We start from the raw sequence: 21,498 nt of genomic DNA, 5'->3' as shown, positions 1-21,498 counted from the left end.
CGGCCTGGGGGAGGGGAGCCGGGGTGAGGGCGGGACACGGACCGCGGCCGCCTGCGGCTCCGAAGCTCGGGGTCTCCTGGGGCGCGGGGCCGCGGGGCCGAAGACCCCGATCTGCAGCCTCTGCGAGGCCTCGTCCTTCACTGTGCAGATGCGAAGCTTTCAAGGACACGTCTGCACCGGCCCAGCGGGGGTGCGTGTGCGTGAGTGTGTCCGCGTGCGTGTGTGTGCGACGGGGGGTGCTGCTGCAGGGGGCGACCCCGGGCGCTCCCACCCGCGCCGCTCCCGGCCCTGGCCCTGGCCCGCAGCTCCCATCCCCGCGTTTTCCGGTCCCCGCGGCCCCGGCCCGGGATCTTCGCCCGCCCCCGCCCCGCCCCCACACTGCGGCGCCGCCGCCACCGCCGCCACCGCCGCCGCCGCCGCCGCCGCCCCGGCTCCCACGGCCCGCGGCGGGGGCAGGGAGGAGCCAGGCACGACGTCCCCCCCCGCGCGCTGCCCGGCCCTCCGCGGGGAGGTGTGCCCCCCAAGTGGCACTCTCCCCACCCCCGCCGCCCCTCCCAGATCCGCTGGCACCCCGCACCCCCAGCCACAGGTGGCCGGAGGAGGATCGCTGCGCAGCGCTCCCCGGCCCGGCCCCCGGATCACCCCTCGGCCCGCCCCCGGGGGCCTCCCGGGTCCTCCGCCCCGCCGGGCCGAGGAGGGCCGGGAGCCGGGGGGAGGGGCGGGGGGCCGGGTCGTGCCAGGCTGCCATTTTCTGCCGCCGCCGCGGAGCCTGCGCGGGGCCCGGCCCCCGCCCCCTCCCCCGCTCCCTGCGGGCCGCGGCGGGAGCCGATCATTCCGGGTCGGGGTCCGCGCCCTCCAGCGCCCCGGCCGCAGGCCCCAGGCGGGGCCCCGGGGCGGGGGCAGAGCCCGGAAGGCGGGGGCGGCCAGGCCGGGGCCCCTGCGGCAGCGCCGAGCCGGGCACCGCGGCTGAGGCCGGCGGTGGAGGGGGCCCCCCGCGGCATTGTATAGACTTGAACTTGAGCCCAGAGCCGGGCGGGGGCGGGGAGGGGGCTCCGCGCCGGGAGCGGGCGGGACGGGAGGGGGCGCCTGCCGAGCCCGCGGGGACATAAACAAACCCTCAAATCCCCCGCGCCGCCCTGGCCAGCCCGGCCCGCCGTCCCCGCCCGCAGCCCTGGCCCCGCGAGCGCCCGGCGCCGAGTTGCAGGGGTCCGGGAGCGTGCCCCGAGCCGGGCACTGCCCGCCGCCGTGTCCCCCGCCCGGCCTCCCCTCCTCCCCGCCCGCCTCCGGGCCGGCCTCCCGGGCCGCCAGCAGCGGCGCTCATTACCGTGTGGCCGGTGGGGTCGGGCCGGCCCGGCTGCGCGCCCTGGTGCCGCGGCGCCGCGTCCCGGCTCGTCCTCTGCTCTCGCCGCCGCCGCCGCCGCCCGCGCGCCCTCCCTCCCTCCCGGCCCGCCTGCCTGCCTCGCTCGCTCCCTCCCTCCGCTCGCTGTCGCGCTCCCTCTCTCCGCCTCCTCTGCCGGGTCCCCCCCTCCCACCCCTTCTCTCCGCCTTCCTCCTTCCCTCCCTCCGGCCGCCCGCGGGCCCAGGCCTCCGCCCGCTGCTCGCCCCCCGCGGCCGCGCTGGCCCCGGCCCCGGCGCTGCGGAGCCGGCCCGGGAGGCAGCGCCGACTGGGGGGCCCCGGGGCGCCGCGGCGGTAGCGGCCTGGGCGCGCGGCCGGTCCTAGCGCCCTCGGCCCGACTTCCCGGCCTCTGCGGCCCCGCCGGGGGTCTACGCACGCTGCGAGACGGAGGGCCGGACCCCGCAGTGCCCAGACCCTGAGCTGGGCCTGGGCACCCCTCCGCGGCCGCGCTCCGGGCCACTCCGCCGGGGGCCTTGCTGCAGCCCTCCCCCCCACCCCCCGCGGGGTGCCCCGCTACCTGGCGCTGCCTCTGCGCTGGGTCCCCGCATCCAGCACTGGCCGCAGGGACAGCGGCCCCTCCTCTCCCCGGGCCGGTGTCAAGTGCCTCCCCCCAGAAGCCCGCGGAGCCCCCGGCGGCCTTCACCCTGCAGTTCTCCCGACCTCCACCAGAGCCCACTGCACTCTGCCTGCCTCAGCACTGGGGCTGGGGACAGCAGCGCCGGCCCATCCGCACCGCAATCCCCACCCGACCTGCCACCCCCGCCAGGTGCAGCCGCCGAGTGGAGGCCAGCCCACTCAACAGGACGAAGGTCGAGGCGCCAGGTCCATCCAGGCCGTCTTGGAGGCTCGGGCACTTCTATAGGATGAGTCCCCTTAGAGGGAGTGAGCTCCCCATACCTTGAAGTGTCCAAGTAGAGTTGAGTGCCCTCAGTTGGACAGTGGAAGACTGAAAGACTTCATGGGGTGGGAGGTTGAACTAAATGACATTGAAGATCCCTTCCAGCTCGAAGATTCTGCACACCTACACTCCACCCTCACGCTTACTCACCCCTTTCTCGCGGGGGTTGTTCTCATTTCCCAGAGAGTTCTACGGGCTCCAGGTTTCTGACTTGGGGCATCTCTGTCTACTTCTGTCAGCACAGCCACCCTCTGCTCATCACTTTCCCAACTGCTACCTCTCGGGCTTGGTGCTGGGCCCCCTGATCCCCCCAGCCTGGCTCTCCACTTCTGCCCATACCTCCACCAGCCTCTCCTACTGTGCACCCCCAATCCTCCTAGCACTTCAGCCACATGGCAGTGCCCTGAGCTCTCTGACCCAGGGCATGGAGTGCTCCATTCCGCAGGCACCCATCATCCCACTTGTGGGTGGGGGGTCCCAAAGATGGGTACTCAGGCCCTCACTGCTGAAACCAGTCCTACTTTTCCCTTCTCCCCCTCCAGCTTCACCCCTTTGAGGGCACAGGAACAGAGTTACCTAACTCTTTGAGACATGGAACCCAACTTTCGTCCAAGAAGTTTTCCTTCTGGAAGGAATGCTCCCACAACCAACAGTCTTCCCCACTCCCCAGCCTCAAGGTCAGAGGCCACTCTCCACACAATCGTCCTGGCCTCTTTCAGTGTCAGCCTCACTCAAGTGGTCGCCCCATGCCACTGATGACAGGCCCTGCTATCCGTGGATTCACCTGTCCAGTTCCAGAGACTCATGCTGTTTCCCCCTTGAGGACAGGAACCACATCTGTAGCTTGGCACCTGACGCCCAGTAGGTTCTCAATAAACATCTGTTGAATGAATGTGTGCATTGCAGGCTCCTTGCCGCTTTGCTTTCCACATCAAGACAGGCACCCGCAAATACTCTGAAGCATGGCTAAGGGGAAGGCCGTGTTCAGAAAGATGGCGCCATGCCTCTCCCTTCCTCAAGGGCTTATATAATACTGCCCCCAAATAGCAGCGACTGTTTCCTGAGTGCCTCCTGTGCGCCAGGCACCGGACCTGGCACATTTCCCTTAGTCCTTGCCGAACCTATGTGGTAGTTTATATTATCCTCACTCTACAGAGGAAGAAACTGAGGCTTAGTCAAAGCCACACAGTTGGGGAAGTCACAGAACCAGGATTCAAAACCTGGTCCATCGGACCCTGACATCACCACCTCACACTTTTAAAACATTATAGTTGCTCTCCACAAGCTGAGATTCTCAGGTCAAGAAGAGCAAAGTTAAGTTTCTATTGAGTAGAACTATTTATGATGAAGTCACTGGGAGCCCAAAATGTGTGTGACCTTGGATATCTGTGTTGCTGGGGTCAAGAGGCCCAAGATGACCATGTTAGAGGGGGTTTGTGTCCAGCAAGAAGCAACCATGTGGCTGCAGTTTTGGTTCTGGAACCTAGCCCTGACGTGGCCCCTCCAGGTGGTCCCGAGAAGAGGCATCTCAGTGCTGGCTAACTCTACTTGGCCCTCCTCCCCACACATCACACTGGGTCTGACTCCGACTGATTTAGCCTTCGGGCTCCTAGACCCCCTCACTTCTGTCCGTTCCACTGTGGCCTGACCAGAATCCTGGTTGATCCTAGATTATCCGGAGCAAGGGGCAGTATCAGGATAGTCTAGGGTTATCCTGCAATATTGCAAACAACCCCAAATTTTCATGACTTAAAATCACAAAAGTTCTGCGGAAGACAGTACGGTGTCTCCTCACAAAAATTAAACATAGAATTACCATACAATCCAGCAATTCCACTTCTACGTATAGACCCGAAGGAACCAAAAGCAGAGACTCTCATAGTCTCTACTTGTACCCCAGTGTTCATAGCAGTATTGTTTGCAGTAGCCAAAAGGTGAAGACCACCCAGATGTTCACGAATAGATGAACAGATAAATACAATGTGGCGTATACGGTCCATGGAATGTTATTCAGCCTTAAAGGGGAAGGACATTCTGAAAGCTGCCACAACATGGATCAACCCTGAAGACACTCTGCTAAGTGAAATAAGTCAGACACAAAAGGACAAATGTTGTGTGATTCCACCTACGGGAGGTACCCAGAGTAGTCAGATTCATAGAGACGAAGCAGAATGGTGGCCGCCAGGGACTGGGGCGCGTGGGGTGGGCGTGAGGAGTGGGAAGCGCGTGTTTGGTGGGTACAGAGCTTCAGTGTGGAAAGATGGAAAGAGTTCTGGAAGTGGACGTGGCGATGGCTGCACACTATGAGAGCGTACTTACTGCCTCGGAACTCTACACTTCGAAACGGTGAAGGTGGCAATTTTATGTTATACCGATTTTACCACAATACAAAAAATCTAGCATGGCCCAATTATAAATTAAATCTATTAAATCTATTCTAAAAAAAACGTGAAGTTTCTTCTCTCGCTCCTGTTCCATGTCTGCGGCACGTCTGCCGAGGGGTAGAGCTCATGGCATATTCTGGGACCCTGGCTGACCGGAGAGCCACCATCGCAAGGAGAGCACCGGAGGGTATCACCCTGACATGGCCACGCGTCCCTCATTGGCCGGAACCAGCCACACAGCTCCATTCAACTACCGGGACCGCGAGGTAACCACTACCAGACCGCAAAGCAGGGAGAACCAGGCATATTCAGCAGCCGGCACCAATGACTACCACCGGGCCTCTCAGCTCCTTCCCCAACAGCATGTTCCTCTAACATCTTCCACCCGGGGACTCCAGCGGAAGGCTCCGTTCCCACACTTCTGACTCAGATGAGACTACCCTTGGCCCCCGCACCCTGCGAGACCTTCTGTCCTCTCCATCAGTCGGCTTCTGAAGCCATTCCGCCTACCTGTGCTGCACCCCCTCGCTGGTGTCCAGACCTGGCTCACCTACCACCCGGCTCGGTGATTGCAACCCCACAGTGACTCACCACTTGGGTCATCTTAATATCCACGGCTGTCACACCCACCAGGAGAGCTGCATCACGGACCACTATCCACGTAGGTTCCTCATCTATAGCAAATGGTGCTGCTTCCACCTACCTTCCATGTGGCTTGTTATATTCGTCAAGACTCTCAGTCACATGGGACAGAATCCCAGCCTAAACCAGATTTTAAACAAAGGGATTCAGTAGTTTAGGGTTGAGACAATTGGGAAGCCCCGGGGTCGGGGACTGAGGAACAGGTAAATCTGGGGACTCAAAGGCTAGCTCCCGAGCTCACTGGCGCCATCACGCTCGTCTGCTCGCCACTGTGGCGGCACCTTGTCTCCTCCTTGAGGCGACTCCAAGATGGCGGCCAGCAGTCGCGGGCGTACCTCCTGCCAGTTTGCGATCCCAGTGGAAGAACATTGTTTTCTTTCCCCTCAGGAAGTGCCCTCGTGCTTCTAGGACAAGAAGCTCCGCGGCCTTTGGCAACGACCCCTCCCCCACCTCGAGCCTCAAGGTCCGAGACACCTAATTGTTCTGTTTTGTGTTTCGTTGTCACCCTCACTCAAGGGGCCCTCCCCAGCAGAAAAGTTCCAAGGGTCACTTCAGTTGTTCCGGCCTGGGTCCCAGGCCCGCCGTGAACCGGGTTCTACAACTAGCAGGACAGCTGAGTCACACGCCCACCCCCACGAGTGAGCGCGGAGGCGGCCCTGGTGCACACGGATGCAGCCAGCGCGCGCGGAGCAGGAGCAGAGCTGTCCCCCGAGCAAGGGGTGCTGGCCGGACACACCGCACCCCCCGGCTGCCCAGCCCCCACACGTACCTTCTTTCCTCGTGGACGCACTTTCGAAACGCCCTGGCTACCTGATGGAGACGGTGGTTGCACAACATTGCAAGGGTGCTACCCGCCCCGAATTGTACATTTTTACATGATTAATGTTAGGGGAATTTCACCTCAATAAAAAAAGATATTTTTAAGATGTTCTTACTAAAATGAAGAACCCACGCCATCTACAACTAAAAATGCACTTGATCTCCTTCCCAAAGGAAGACGATCCAAGTCATGACCAGCTCTAAAATCAGGATCTCTGAGTAATGTGCATTTCTCTCAATGAGGTGGATGTGGCTGCTTATCTATCACGGTGGCTCAATTCTAAATGTAACCACCCCAAACACCGAATCTCTGACGGCAGAGAGAAAACAGATTGTCCGCAGTAAGGACTGACTTCGCAAAAGGGGAGAAGGGGAGGACCCTCAGGGGTTGCCAGCCCACGGCCTACACCACACCCTGCTGGCTGGGCTGCCAGGGCTCACCTCTCCACAGGGGATCCAGGTCCTGGTCCCGAGAGAATCTCCCCGGTTCATTGTCCTCCTCGGCTGGGCCTGAGGGCCAACAGGGAAGTCTCCTTTGGGGGGAGCCGGCTTCCTCCTGGCATGGTCATGCCTTCCTTCCCGGGGATGCCTTCAGAGCATGAGCCATCCCTAGGGCTGGGGATTTGACGTCACTTCTGTAAAGCCTCAGCCAGCTGCCAGTCAGCCTATTCTCTGGGAAGTCCGTGGACCAGCAACCAGCCCCCCAAAGGCCCAAAGGGCTGGGTGGACCATTCCCGCAGCAACTGTCGTGAACCTCCCCCATTTCTAGACACTGGGTCAGCCCCTCCCTCCAGGAGACACCTCAGCCTCTACTTCTCACTCCAGCATGAGCTGCACACTGTGCTTCGACAGGTATAAAAATACAGATGTACAATATGCGTGTGTATATACATGTCTGTCTGTGTCTCTTTTTCTGTCCATGGAGAGCGCCTGTGAGCAACGAGTCCTCCACAGCAATGAGCACACCTCATGCCCAGATCTTAGTTTCTAAATACCATTCTTTACTAAAAGGAACAGAACCTTCTTGGAGGAATGGCAGATTCCAGAGTGGGGTCAAGCAAGGAGCAAGATGAGCCCAGAACACATCACACTGAAAAGTAAGGAAGTGCTCAAAGAATAACGGGGTGCAGGGGAGAGGCTCCCACTGGCAAAAGATGGGAAATTTTGAGCATCAGAATCAAGATGATACCAACAGATTATAACCCAACAAATAAAATAGGAATCTAGGAGTCCCCACTGCTAGAAATAGATGAACAAATTGCCAGTTTAATGAGGAACAGGATATTTATATAGTCTCAAAATACTTCCCAACAAAATACTGACTAATTACAAAGGGGAAAAGAGTGACTTTACAATGGAAAAACCTGAAACACGTCCCTTTCACCAAGTGATTAAAGTCAACATCATCAGTAATGAGCCGGATTGAAATGTTATGCCACCAACGGGATGCGCGACGACACGACATCATTTCTATGATATTCCAGTCCAAGATGCATCACCGAATCTAATATTTTTTTAAGATTTTATTTATTTATTTGACAGAGAGAGAGAGAGACAGCCAGCGAGAGAGGGAACACAAGCAAGGGGAGTGGGAGAGAAAGAAGCAGGCTCCCAGTGGAGGAGCCTGATGTGGGGCTTGATCCCAGGACTCCGGGATCACGCCCTGAGCCAAAGGCAGAGCTTAACAACTGAGCCACCCAGGCGCCCCATCCGAATCTAATCTTGAGGAGACATCAGACAAACCCTATCTTAATCCATTGGGCTTCTATCACCAAGTACCATAGGCTGGTGACTTATGAACGACAAACATTCACTTCCCACAGTTCTGGGGTCTGAAAAGTCCAAGATCATCACAGCAGCAGATTTGATGTCCGATGAGGACTTCCTGGCTCGTGGACAGCCATGTTTTCTCTGTGTCCTCACACGGTGGAAGGGACAAGCTAGCACCCTGGGGTCTCTTTTCTGTGGGCATTGATCCCAATCATGAGGGCAGAGCCTTCCAAAGCCCTACCTCCTAATTCCATCACCTTGGGCATTAGGTTTCAACATAGGAATTTTGAGGGGACACAAACACCAGACCATAGCAAACCCAAACCAAGGGATATTCTACAAAATAACTGACCTGTATTTTTCAAGACTATCAAGGTCTTGAAAGTCAATGATAGATTGAGGACTGTTTCAGATCAAAGGAAACTGAACACGTGACAATTAAATATGTGATTCTGGATCAAATCTTTTTTTTTTAAGATTTTATTTATTCATTTGACAGAGAGAGACAGGCAGCGAGAGAGGGAACACAAGCAGGGGGAGTGGGAGAGGAAGAAGCAGGCTCCCAGTGGAGCAGGGAGCCCGATGCGGGGCTCGGTCCCAGAACTCTGGGATCACGCCCTGAGCCGAAGGCAAACACTTAATGACTGAGCCACCCAGGCGCCCCAGGATCAAATCTTTTTGCTCTAAAGGACGTTATTGGAATAATAGGAGAAAGTTGAATGGGGTCTGAGGGTAGATGGTAGTAATGGGTCAGTGTTACTTTCCTGATTTTTATGTTTATGCTATAATTGTGAAAGAGAATGTCCTTATTGGAAAGAAATATATCCAATACTAAAGTTTCTTGGAAGTGGTTGGGCTTCATGTTGACACATCATAAAAAGCTTAGAGAAGGGGCGCCTGGGATGGGGGGAAGCCCAGTCTGTTAAGCATCTGACTCTTGATTTTGGCTCAGGTCATGATCTCGGGGTCACAATCTCAAGATCATGAGCTTGAGCCCCACATGAGTCTGCTCGCGATTCTCCTTCCCTCTCCCCTGCTCCTTCCCCCGCTCACACTCTAAATAAATGTGTCAATACATAAAATCTTTTAAAAAGTTTAGAGAAAATGAAGTTCTTTTACTGGATTCGCATCTTTTCTGTAAGTTTAAGATTGCTTTTAAATAAAATTTTCAAAAAATTACCCCTAGGGGTTGCAGCATTTTGCCTTCCCACCAGGAATATGCATGAAAAAGTATGCTGCCGGTTGAGAATGTTGTTAAACTCTTGGATGTTTGCCCATCTGATAGGTGAGCAGCGATCTCTCACCACACATTTTGTTTTGCATTTCTTCCTTTTTGAGGAGGTCGACCATCTTTTCACAGGTTTAAGGGCCATTTGCATTTATAAACTGAAAACTATCCATTTATTTTTGACCCTTTTTCCATCAGGCTGTGAATCTCTTTCTCCTTGATTGTTATGACTGCTCCATAAATCAAGGGGGTCATCCCTTTGACTGTGATATAAGCCAACAATTATTTCTGTACGTGTATTCTACGCCCAGCATTGTGCCAAGGAGCCTGGTGCAAGGCTTTCTCTCTGTGAGGCGTTATCACGTGACACTATCCAGGCAACGTTAGCCAGTGAATCATGAGCTAAACTGTGGAGCTCAGGGGCACCTGGGTGGCTCAGTCAGTTAAGCATCCAACTCTTGATTTCGGCTCGGGTCATGGTCTCAGGGTCATGCGATTGAGCCCCACGTCGGGCTCTGTGCTCAGTGAGGAGTCTGCTTGAGGATTCTCTGTCTCTCCCTCTGCCTGTCCCCCCTCCCTTCTCTCTCTCTCTAAAAAAAAAATTAAAATAAAATGTAAATTATGGAGCTCAAATAAGCAGAGATTGAGGCTGGGATGAGGGTCTCAGGAAACAGACCTGAGCCAGAGCTCAAAGCTGGTTGGGATTTGGTAGGTGAGGGCATCAGGGCTGAGAGGGAAATATTCAGGAAGGCACAGGGAGGGCAAGATCGTGATCCCCTGGTCACTTCTCCTCAATCTCTCTCCCCCTGCTGCCGGCCTGCACCCTCAGACTCAGTGACCCTGCCTTACGGAACTTTCCTGACTCTGCAGCAGCCTTCCCTCACCCAAGTCCGCCCACCACCCCCCCTTTCATTGCTCCGGCAAAGGGAAGAGGAAAGGAGCTGCCCCCTGCCGAATAGGGTCTCATGGGCTCAGGGGAGGTGCTGAGCAACCCCGCAGCCCACCGGGTTCTCTGTGGGGCAGGTAATTCAATATCAAGATAAAAGCCTGGAAGCCTGTGGTGTGTGTCAGATACAAACATGTTCGTGAGTAAAAAGCAGTTATTTTTTTCATTCATATTCTTTTATTAGTAATGTGCCTTCCAGGCTTTGAGTTCCTTGCAACTCAATGAAAGGGGTATTTTTTTTTAATTAAACTTTTTGGAGATCATTTTTTTTTAAGTAAGCTCTATGCCCAACATGGGGCTTGAACTCTCAACTCGGAGATCAATAGCCACGTTGATACTGACAACGATATCTACCAACTCAACCGACCAAGCCGGCCAGGCGCCCCTTTTTGGAGATAACTTTAGATTCACGTGCAGTTGTAAGAACTGCAGAGAAATTCTCTGTACCCTTTACCAGTCCCCCGCCCCAGACCGTGATAAATTCTCTCAACACTTAAATGTCATATCACGACCAGGATATTGACATTGACGCAATCAAGGTACAGAACATGTCCATCCCCTTTTATAGTCACAGCCACCTCCCCTGTGCCTCTCCCCAACCCCAGGCAATATGAATCCGTTCTTCATTTCTACAGTTTTCTCATTTCACTGATGTTATGTAAATGGAGTCAAACCTTTTGGGACTGGCTTTATTCACCCAACATAATTCCACAGTACAGATGTGCCACAGTTTAACCATTCACCTGTTGAAGGACATTTGGGGCCTTTCCAGTTTTTAGCTTCAGGTTAGAAACCTGAGGCCAAGGAAATGAACCCACCGGCACCCAGGCAGAATATGGTAGAACCAGCATGCAGACCCCAGTCTGGCCGCTAAAGTCACGTGAGCATCTTGGTGGAAAACATCAGGCAAGGTCAATGGGAAAGGATGTGGAGACTCGAGAGTGATAATCTGATGTCTTGGGGATTATGTTTAAGGAAGGCGAGTCTGCTTTGGAGGGAGGCAGCTCAGAGGCGAGGGGATCTGTGCTCAGCTCTGACAGGGGGTATGAGCAAGCCCTCAGCCTCCTTCCAAAAGGAACATCTATTGCTGACTGGAAACAGAGATGACGGGAAGGGACATATTCACTGGTTTGGGTTGTTATAGTAACATTCAGATAAAATATATATTCAGGGGCCGGAGGAGAAATGGAACTGAATGCAGATGAGCTGATGGAACGGGGGGAATGACTGGAAGAACATTGCTATAGACATGGTACTTACCCATTACTGAAGCCGTGAATAGATGGGTTCTCCCTGAGGTGTGTGGCGACCAGAGATGCTGGGGGAAACCTCAGCCTGGGGTGGAAGAGATGACGGCGAAGGAGAGAGGAGGAGGCTGGGAAGGCAAGGGGAGAACCAGATGAGTAAACAAAGGCCAAGGACAAAGGGCTGATGGGGCAACAGGGTCAAGGACAAAGGGGGGTGTGTGTGATCGATCACTGTGTAACAAACTAACCCAGACCTTGGTGGTTTGAACAGCAACATTCGTTATCTCACAGATTCTGTATGTCAGGAATCTGGGGGTGGCTCCAGCCATCTCCAGGTCTGACAGGGAAGGATCCATTTCCAAGCTTCCTCATGTGGTCGTTCTTAACAAGATTCAGTTCCTTGCGGGTTGTCGGACTGAGGCCATCTATTCAATGCTGGCTGAGGGCTGAAAGTGGCCCCCAGTTCCCTGCCGTGTGGCCTCTCCACAGGGCAGCTCACAAGATGGCAGCTGCCTTCGTCAGAGTGACAGGGAGACAGTGTGCAGGCAGGAGGGAAGTCGCAGACTTCTGTGTCAGTATCTTAGAAGCTTTTGTCCTACTCTTTTTGTAAACAGCAAGTCACCAGGACCAGCCCACACTCAAGGGGAAGGGACTACACAAGGGTCTGAGTCCCAGGAAACCATTTTGGCTGCCTAGGACAGGGAGCAAAGACAAGGTGGCTGCATTTGACCCAAGATGGCCCCAGGTGGCCCCTGAGAGGACAGTGTCAAGAGAGTGCAAGGGGCAGGGGACAGCATGGAGGGCGACCAGCAGTGATGCCCAATTCCCAGCTGCCCCCAGCACTTCGGGGGACATGGACAAACTCACGGCCTCCACCCCAGTTCCCAAAAGATCCTGGCACAGCTGTCTGCCTGGTCGGCTTCCTCCACCCCCCTCCACCCCCAAGCAGAGCAGGGCCACATAAGCAGGCCGAGCCTGGCCCCCCATCTCCATTTCACCAGCTGAAACCACCTCCATTTCTCCGGTGAGGCACAGGACCCTCCCTGGGGCCTGGGAGCACAGGAATGGATTCCATAGCCCTTTGCTCACTCCAGGACTGACGGCCCGTCAGCTGATGCGCCAGCCTCGACCACCTCCTTGTCCCATCTGCAGACAAGTCTGCCTTCCCCTGCCAAGCCTGGCCAGCAACCTGGGCCTGTCTCCCTGTCCCTCGTCCAGGCCAGAGGCCAGGGGTCCACTTGTGGGAGGGACACACAGAAAGACAGGGGAATGCTGAGAAGGTGGGAACCAGGGCCTGCCCACCAGGGGCTGGCACCTCCCAGGAACCCTTGCAGGGGAACACAGGAAGCCAGAAATGGAATGAGGGGAAATTCTCTGAGGATGAGGCTGGGGCCGGACACCATCTTTTCCGAGAGGTACTCGGGAGAAAGCCGCCGGTGCAAATCACAGTCCACAGGCCGATGTGCAGGAAATGTGACTATTTGGGGGAAGCCGCCTTTGGGACAAGGGGCATATGGCAGCCAGAATAGTGACCCCCAAAGATGTCCACATCCTAATCCCTGGAACCTGGGAATATGTTGGGTCACATGGCAAGGGGCATCAAGGTTGCTAGTCAGCCCCGCTGGAGATGGGGAGATCACCTGGATTATCCCGGAGGAGGGGGCTCGGTGTAATCATAGGGGGCCTTCGAAGTAGGGGAGGAGACAGAAGAGTCAGCAACACAGGGACAAGGTGTGAGGGGGACCTGACCTGCTGCTGTCGGCTTTGAAGGAGGAGAAGGGGCCACGAGCCAAGGGCTGTGAGTGGCCTCTGGAAGCTGGCAAAGGCAAGAACATGGGTCCGGCCTTAGGCTTTCAGAAAGGACCACAGCCCTGCAGACACCCCCTCTCCTGTCCTTCCTCCTCTGCTCCAGCCTGGGGCCTGAGCCCAGGGAGCCGAGAGCAGCCTGGTCTAGGGCTCGAGAGACCTGGATTAACCCTAGCTCTGCCTCTGACTTGCTCTTCGACCTGAGAAGACATTAGTTTTCTGAACCGTGGGCTTGGCAACAGGCTCCACTGCCCCACCCCCCACTCGGGGCGGTTGAGTCCAGACCACACGTGGGGATGCTCAACAGCTGCAGGAATCCACTTTAGGACTCAGGACATCCCCCCCCAGCCCCTCATGTCTGCCCCTCTTCTGCACGTCTATTCCTTTTCTAACCAGACAGAGGACCAGGGTAAGAACGATAGAAATGACCCCAAACACCCAGCAGGGGACGTGGAGAGCAAAACCCCTTGTGAACAAAGGAGGGGGTGGTGGCCCAGAGAAGTCCATGTTTCCCAGGCCCACACGGGGAGCTGCGACAGCACGGGACTCAGGTCAGATTCCCCAGGCCAGGGGGTCTCGCTCACCGGGGCTCCGGTCCCAGGACGGTGTTGCGGGGAAGGGCAGGGCCTTCGTTTCGGGTAGATGCGGAGGTGAGTCGGGCCTGGCCGCTCCGCAGACGCTGTGAACTCGGGCGTAATGAGGCAGGACGGGCCTGCCCACACCTGGGCTCGCTGGGAGGATTTGATGGCTAACGCTAAGTGCCCAGTACAGAGCCTGGCACTCAGCAAGCGCTCCGCAAACGTCAGCAGACAGGACTTTCAGTTGTTTATTTTTAATGCAAGTCTAATATGTTTTAATGGCAGCCTAATTAACATGCAGCGTGATATTAGTTTCAGGTGTACTAGCAGTAATTTTATTAATTGCCTTTCCACTTCTCTCTGTCCCTTGTCTCAGAAGTGGGAAAGGAATACGGAAAATTCCCTCAATAGGACCTACCTTTGGGCTCACAGCTCTGTCCCCAGGCAGGCCTCACCCCAGCCCTGTCCCTGCAGTACCCGTGCTGGGGCCCCAATTGCCTGCCTCAGTTTACCCCCAGCACAGGCTACTTTACTGTGATGCCTAGGCATTGGCCTAGGAATTGACAGGAATGACCTGTCTTAGGTCCTGGGTTGGCTGCTGACTCTGCCGGGGCAAACTTGTGTCCCCAAGAAGCAAGTCTTCCCTCACCACTATGGTGGCTTTGGACAAAGACCAGATTTCCCAGATTCCGTAACTGACCTAGACCCTCCCTTCCCAGCAGCCAGCAGTGAGCAGGGCTCATTGGGTTGTCCTGTCCACTCCCCCTTGACCAGACACATCATCTTGGAGTTTCCAGAGCCAGTTTCTTCAGAAACCTCGAGCTTCTTCCTTGCCCATCTGGGAGAGGCCTGGGTCCTTATTTTCCAGCTCTCGCAATTGCTCTGGTAGTAATCAGACCGGGATCTGGACTACCTTGTCAGGTGATTTTGGTGGCATACCTGTCCATTCCATCCTACAGACTCCCACTTGCTTTGGCCACAGGCAAGAAAAGCAGGGCCAGGTGGTAGAAGAAGAGGCTTAAGGGATATTCTTGTTTGTATAAAATTAATATGTGATATTCAAATGATAAATATGTTTTTTAAACGAAATTTCTTGGGCTTTTGTGAGGACGTTGTTGTTCTGGTCAGAAATCTAACATGGTACGTGGCACATAGCAGCTGCTCACTAAAATAAAAATGCCTCTTCCCCACACTTTTATCCTCCCCGACCTTCCCCATACTGGGGGTTCCTGAGAGCATCGGGACATCCCGGATGTCGGGCTGCCCTCCTTCCAGAACAAACCCCTCCTGAAGAGGAGGTCAGGCAGCACCAAGGGGTTGTCCTGAGGGCCACTGAGTGACACAAGGGGAAAATCTACCTTGAGCCAAGCAAGTCTTCAGTGTCCTGCAGGAATACTCCTCAGACCTTCTTTCAAATTAGGAATAAGGGGGCGCCTGGCTGGCTCAGTCGGAGGAGCAGGCAACTCTTGATCTTGGGGTGAGTTCGAGCCCCACGTTGGGTGTAGAGATTATTTACATAAATAAACTTTGCAAATAAATAAATAAATAAATAATGCATAAAATTTTTTAAAAATCAGGAATAAGGAATATGAAACGCATATGATGATTTTAGTTCTGTGCCCTGCCCAGGTGAGGGAGAGCAGGGCTGACAGTCACCAAGTCAGGCCCATTCAGAGAGGGCGACCTGCGGGTCTGGGTGTAGTGCCAGCAGCCTGGGCTCTCCGGGTCACTTGCTGGGGGTGGGGGGTAGGGAGTGGGGGGAGACAGGGAGTGGGAGTGGAGCAACCCCTCCCCCAGCCCTGCCCCACTGACTGGGGACCAGGGAAAGGGTGCTAGGCCCTCCACATCCATCTGCTTAATGGAGGTTGGGCCCCAAACAGATGCAACTGAAGCATTTAAAACCACTCTTGTGTCACTTTTCTCAGACACTTTTCCTCATCAAATCCATTCTTCTGGCCAAGCAGGGATAGCTTAAAGTAGGGGAAAGTTGTGGGCCAAGTCACTTGAGTGAACAAAATAAACACCGCTTGACAGCTCCTCAGCGGCTCCCATCCTGCCTGATGGACCCCACAGCGGCCCCCTGTGCGCTCTGACTCGGGGGGTGTGCGGAGTGGGCGTGCGGACCGGAGGCCCGCGCCTCTACGGGCCACAGAGACCGGCCAGGTCCGGGCAAAGTACCCTACCGGCAGGCGCCGCATGTGCACGCCTAGACCTGCAGGTGGCGCTGCGCTGGTGCGGAGCTTGCTGTCCGTCACCCCGGCGGCGGGCCGGGCCTTGGAAAAGCTGACTTCTGATTGGTTGGGCTCAGTCTCGCTTTCTTTTCGTGTCCAGAGCAGGTTTTAGGGAGGGGCGAGAGGAAGGGGTGCGTGTCTCTGTGTTTCATGTTATTATTTTTTTCTCTACAGCTAAACTGAGTTTCCATTTTTCATACCCTTATAAGACGCCTCATAAATTTGCACATCAGGGAACATCCTTGGTCAGGCCTACTTGTAATAAATACATCGTTTATTTAGAAGGGAGCCGAGGTTTAGGATCTACCACTCAGACCTTCCTTCTTCGTGTTTCCTTCGTCTTTGTTGTACGCGTAGTACCAATATACTTGTATCTTGGGTATGTTTTATTTGCACAGTTGACAACTGTTAGGCTTCTACTCTCTGCCAGGCATTGGGCGGGGTTTCGTGGAGTCAACAGGGAGCAAAACGGACCTGGGCCCTGCCCTCGAGGAGCTCACGGACACGATTTAGCGATCACGTCCATGCCAAATTAAAACAAAACGAAGCAAAAAACTCCTTTGTGGCAGTAAATGAGAAGTGGCTGGTGCTCTGAAAGAGAAGCGTGGAGATTTGAGGAAGTGTAGTACTGAGGGCAGGCCACAGAGCCCCTCCCCCGAAGAGCAGGCTACCGAAGCGTAACTGATCTCATTCTAGAAAACCCGTGGGCTCCCTTGTGAAGACGAGGAAGCCAGGGAGGAGTAGAAGGAGATGTGAGGTGGTTCGGAAGATACCTTCGGGCAGCCAAGGTGGACTACCTGGCCTTCTGTCTGGTTGGTGTGGAGGAAAGCACTGGAAAGTGTGTAACTTCCAGAATATTCTTTTCTTGTTCCAGGTAGAAAGCTATATTCTGGGGTCAGATAGGTTAGGGGGACTATCAACTTTGTCCCTGGAGAAGGTAGCCAATGAAGGACTGGCGAAGCAAGCGTGCAAACAAGCCACACCTGACTGTGGACAGAGCGTGGACTTCAGAGGGGAGAAGCAGGGGGAAAGGAGGCAGGAAGGTTTTAGCCTGAGGCTGGATTAGTTGCTGGGAGAGTCTGGCCTGGGTGGCCGCCAACGGTGGGACATGACCCAGAGGGTCATAAGCTGCCAGAGCAAAGGGTTTGTCCTCAACTGGGTACCTACCAGAGGAATTTCCTGCCAAGTGTAATTGTGTTTTCTTTTTGTTCCCCTAAAAAGTGGCCATTTTCTGGTGGACGCCTGGGTGGCTCAGTTTGGTGAAGCATCTGCCTTCGGCTCAGGTCATGATCCCAGGGTCCTGGGATCGAGCCCCACATCCTCCCTGCTCAGTGGGGAGCCTGCCTCTCCCTCTGTCTCTGCCCCTTTCCCTGCTTGTTCTTTCTTTCCCTCTCTCTCTCAAATAAATAAATAAGATCTTTAAACAAAAAACAAAGTTCCTGCGCACAGGGGCAGAGACTGAGAACTCTGGAAAGTTCACAGGCTGCCCTCCCCGCCATGTCCTCTCTAAACTTCCCCCTGCTTCCCCTACGGCCCCCCACCAAGTGTCTTCCACCTCCTGGCAGCACACGAGGTCGTCTGTTGTATGGCTCCCACCCTGGAATGGAAGTTTCCAGAGGGCAGGTACCTGCATCCCCAGGGCCTGGGATATGTCTGCTCCCTAGCAGGTACTCTATGAATATTTGTTAAATGAAAGAACAAAGCAGATTCCTCCTGGTCTATAAAGAAGCTTCCTTCCGTGTAATGAGGAGTGTGCAGAGCGGGGATCCCCATCGAAGGATAAATTGTTCTGAGAGGCCTCTGAGCCCTGAGAGAAGGCTGGTGCGAGACTCTGGAGTTTCAGAGGCTTGAAACGTTGGCCTCACCCCCTGAGGGGGCCACTGGTCACCAGAGTGGGGTGTGCAGGTGCTTGGGTGTGGGGGGTGGGGTCCGTGAGCTGGTCCGGCCCGTCCTGGTCCTTACCCGGCATTCCTGGAGCAGCCTCCATCCCGGAAGTGGTTCTTCCTGTGACGGGAAGGCCACACTGGGAACAGACATTCGTTCAGCTCAGCACTCTGGACCCCACACTGTGGCCCCTCATGCGTCCGTGCAGGGGAGATTAACTGGTGCCCCAAGCCCCTGCGGCCCTCGCTGGCCCTGGGAGACACCAGTGGGGTGACTCTGAGCCACCTGCTGCCAGGCCTGGCTCTGGAGCGCTCCCCAGGGCTGAGGCTGTGGAAGGGCAGGGCCGTCCTGTCGAGCGGGCGGGGCACTTAGCATCGGAGGAAGGAAGGGAAGGAACGGCTATTGATCGTTTGCTGTGTGCCGAGCGCTCTCCCAGACTTTTAATATAGTCTTCATAACAACCATGTAGGCTGAAAGGATCCTCCCTTTATATGCGGAGAATAAGGTGTGACCTAGCTGACGTCACATTCTAGAAAGGAGCAGCATGAGGATTCAGATGTAGGCATGTCGGCCCCCCCAAAGCCCCTGTTTGTTCCACTCTACCCTACGGCTGCCCAAGAAAACAAGGTCCGGGGCAGGGAGCCCAAGGAAGCTCCCCCCAGGAATAGGACCTCACCCGGGTGTCTGAGAGAGGACAGGATGAGCTCAGAGAGGAGGGCAGGGCCCTCGTGGCAAAGGCGCCTTCGAGGAAAGATGGGGCAGAAGGAGGAGCCTTAGTGAGGGGCTTGCAGGGGGCAGGCTCACAGAGAGAGAAGAGAGAGGATTCCAAAGATTAAAGTCAGGCCAGGCCTGGGGAGGTCGTGGGGGGAAGAAGCCGGGGGCAGCCTGAGGTGCCCCGACAGGCCTGGATGCCTTGTGAGCAAGTCGGGGCACAGGGCAGGCCTGGTGCCCGCGGGGTCTCCAGGAGCTGGGCGGGTCACCTGCACCGGCCTCGGAGCTGGAGAGCGCGACCAGACAGAGTGCAGGTGGGGGCGCACGGGCTGCCGGGACTGAGAGAGTTAGAGCAAGGGTCCGGCCCCCCGGTGACCAGGGGGCGGCCGGGACCACAGGCAGGCTCTTTCCTAGGCAGTGAGAGGACCCCAGACAGCTGGAGCACTGGCTCCCCTCTGCCGCTCCACGCGGTCCTTACCATCCCCGGTAGCCCGAGTTCTTTCTAGAGACGGATGCTTCTCTGCATCATCGTAAACCACGTAGTCATTAACTGCACTGAAAAGCAGTCTTTTACCCAGATTAGTTAGGAACAGTCTACACAACAATTCGGTTCTAATTTAAGTTTCATTTCCAGGCCAATGCACTCTCTGGGTCCCCATCATCGGCCATTTGCTTGCTCAGAATCAGCCCAATCTGCCCTTAGTGCTCACTTCTAGCTCTTTCTCCCCTGCTTCAAGTGGACTGGTGTGTCAGGGAAGGTACACCCCTTCTGGGTGCTCCCAGGTGGGAATATCCACATGGTCACTGCGCCAGAACAAAACATCGCTTCCCGTGGGCCGGAGTAATCGGACTGCCTGCCTCCGCCCCAGGAAACACCCGCAGGCGGGCGCCGGCTCCCGAGTCCCAGGATGGGGGTCCCCAGGCTGCTTCAGGAGAGCACACTAGCTTCTCCGCTCTAGCTGGGGCCAGCAGCGGCCGTGGGCTGGCGGAGGTCACTCAGGAAGACAGGTGATGGGAGGCGGCACCTGCGTGGCATGGTCCGTTAAGCATCTGACTCTTGATTTCCGCTCAGGTCATAATCTCAAGGTCGTGAGATGGAACCCCGCCTCGGGCTCCACGCTCAGTGGGGAGTCTGCTTGAGATTCTCTCTCCCACTCCCACTGCCCCTCCTGCTTGTGCTTGCACTCTCTAAAAGAAATAAATAAATATATATACATATACATATATATATATTTTTTTTAAGCAACAAAATAGGGGCACCTGGGTGGCTCAGTCAGTTAGGCATCTGCCTTTGGCTCAGGTCAGGATCCCAGGGTCCTGGGACCGAGTCCCTCATCAGACTCCCTGCTCAGCGGGAAGTCTGCTTCTCCCTCTCCCTCTGCTGCTCCCCCTGCTTGTGCTCTCTTTCTTTCTGTCAAATGAATAAATAAAAAAAATTTTTAAAGGCAACAAAATAGCAATATTACTTGTAAACTTTGTTCAGATACTTACTATCCGAGGTGAGTATCGGATAACAATAACACTATTTCATAGGTGTTGGTTGATGGGCAGATCTTATCCATCTCTATTTATCAAATCATTTGCACTTTAGGTATTTGTCCATAAGCACTCATTTTAGTCCCGAGGAATGTTGGAGAATGTCGTATTTCCTGCTATGAGAAGACTTGAAGAAAGAGGTCACCATCCCCAACCTTGGGATGCTTACAGTCCATTCAGGAAGTCAAGAGGAGCCCATGTTCAAAGCTCCAAGGTTCAAGGTTGTATATGTTGAATGAATGGAGACACAAAGCCTAAACGTTTCCAGGGACGTGAGCTTCTGGGCTGCTGACTTCCCGATTGTGACAACATTGAAGCGTCTCTCCTCCTGTTCTTCCCCAGTTGCTTTTTTCTCTCAAATCTCCCTCCTTTCCTGCTTATAGCCCAGGGCCATCCTGGACAGTCATTACCGGGCCACCATCAGCATGGGGTGGCCCGAAGTCATGTCTGCCAGGAACACCACAGTTTGGCATTTACCTATGCAAATTTTACATCGGCCGCTGATGAGCAAAACAGAGCGGTCCACATATAGATTGGGGGTGTGGGGCTTTTGCCAGCGGAGTTCCCCCACAGTGATGGTGGCTGAAAGCGCAGTGGCAGCAGCTGACCGGGGCAAAGGGGACTGTCTCTGACTCAGCGGTGAGGCCCCTCTCTGGCCTTTCTGGCCCAGCACTCTGGGTCTGCATGGTAAAGGGGGGTGGGATAACCGTGGGTGTGGATGCTTTCCCACAAGTCTGAGCTCCCCAGAAATTCAGTTGTCTCGGCTCCTATTAAAAGGGCTCGTTCTTCTCCTTGGGGCCAGAGGGAGGCTTCTTCTGGGCTGCAGCTTGGGAATGGTGAGGAGGTGGGAGTGGAAGGGTGGGTGCTCTGTGGCTGGGGCTTCGGAGGATGAACGGATACCCCCACACGGCAGGAAAGGACCTGCTGCTTCCAGGCCCCGGCAGCCCCCGGAGCAGCTGCCCAGGACGCGCAGGCATGGTCAGTGAGAAGGAAGGGTGTCTGAGGGTCTTCGGCAGAATCGTTGCCATGGGGGACTTGTGGGACCAGAGTAGCCAGATACTCTTAACTTCTCCAGAGAAGCTGTAAATCTGGACTTTTCTGTAAAATCTTCTGATGTTTCACCATTTGCAACGTATTAAATCATTTTAAAAATACCTCTTGGGCCAAAGAAAATGACTTGAGGCCATTCTCTGTGACACCCTCTCATTTAGACCCCAAACAGCAAGCAGAGCACCTACCTCCGTAGCCCAAATGACGGGGACCTGCCCCCTGTGGCGTCACGCTCCTTCAAGTGCTCCTACCCCAGAGGGCCAAGGGGATGGACGAGACTGGGGCAGGAGCAGGGGAGCAAGTGTCAGTGCCAGCGAAGGGTCGGCCCAGTGTGGGGCTGAGGAGTGAGCCTCACCCTTTCCTCTGTTGCCC

The 21,498-nt window shown here is 55.5% G+C and overlaps 1 protein-coding gene and 1 long non-coding RNA gene across 3 annotated transcripts in view; one reads left to right on the top strand and one right to left on the bottom strand.

Moving 5' to 3' along the window:
* DNMT3A (DNA methyltransferase 3 alpha) overlaps positions 1–1,988 on the bottom strand; it is a 101,913-nt gene extending 99,925 nt beyond the window's left edge. Inside the window, exon 1 of one of the 2 annotated variants that reach the window (XM_026520123.4) lies at positions 1,914–1,988. The gene's annotated coding sequence lies outside the window, so the exon portion shown is untranslated. Of the gene's footprint in view, positions 1–1,324; positions 1,410–1,913 lie in introns of those variants that run through there. The other variant, XM_057309179.1, reaches the window with a different exon arrangement.
* Positions 27–3,351, top strand: LOC130543138 (uncharacterized). The gene is made up of 3 exons (XR_008958227.1): positions 27–190; positions 2,163–2,312; positions 2,837–3,351. It is a non-coding gene; the product is annotated as an uncharacterized LOC130543138 (long non-coding RNA).
* Positions 3,352–21,498: the final 18,147 nt, after the last annotated feature.

Source organism: Ursus arctos, unplaced genomic scaffold (genome assembly GCF_023065955.2).
Source record: "Ursus arctos isolate Adak ecotype North America unplaced genomic scaffold, UrsArc2.0 scaffold_8, whole genome shotgun sequence".
Taxonomy (NCBI): domain Eukaryota; kingdom Metazoa; phylum Chordata; class Mammalia; order Carnivora; family Ursidae; genus Ursus; species Ursus arctos.
Note: the sequence above shows the minus strand (reverse complement) of the source record. Positions and strands in the feature narration are given on the sequence as shown.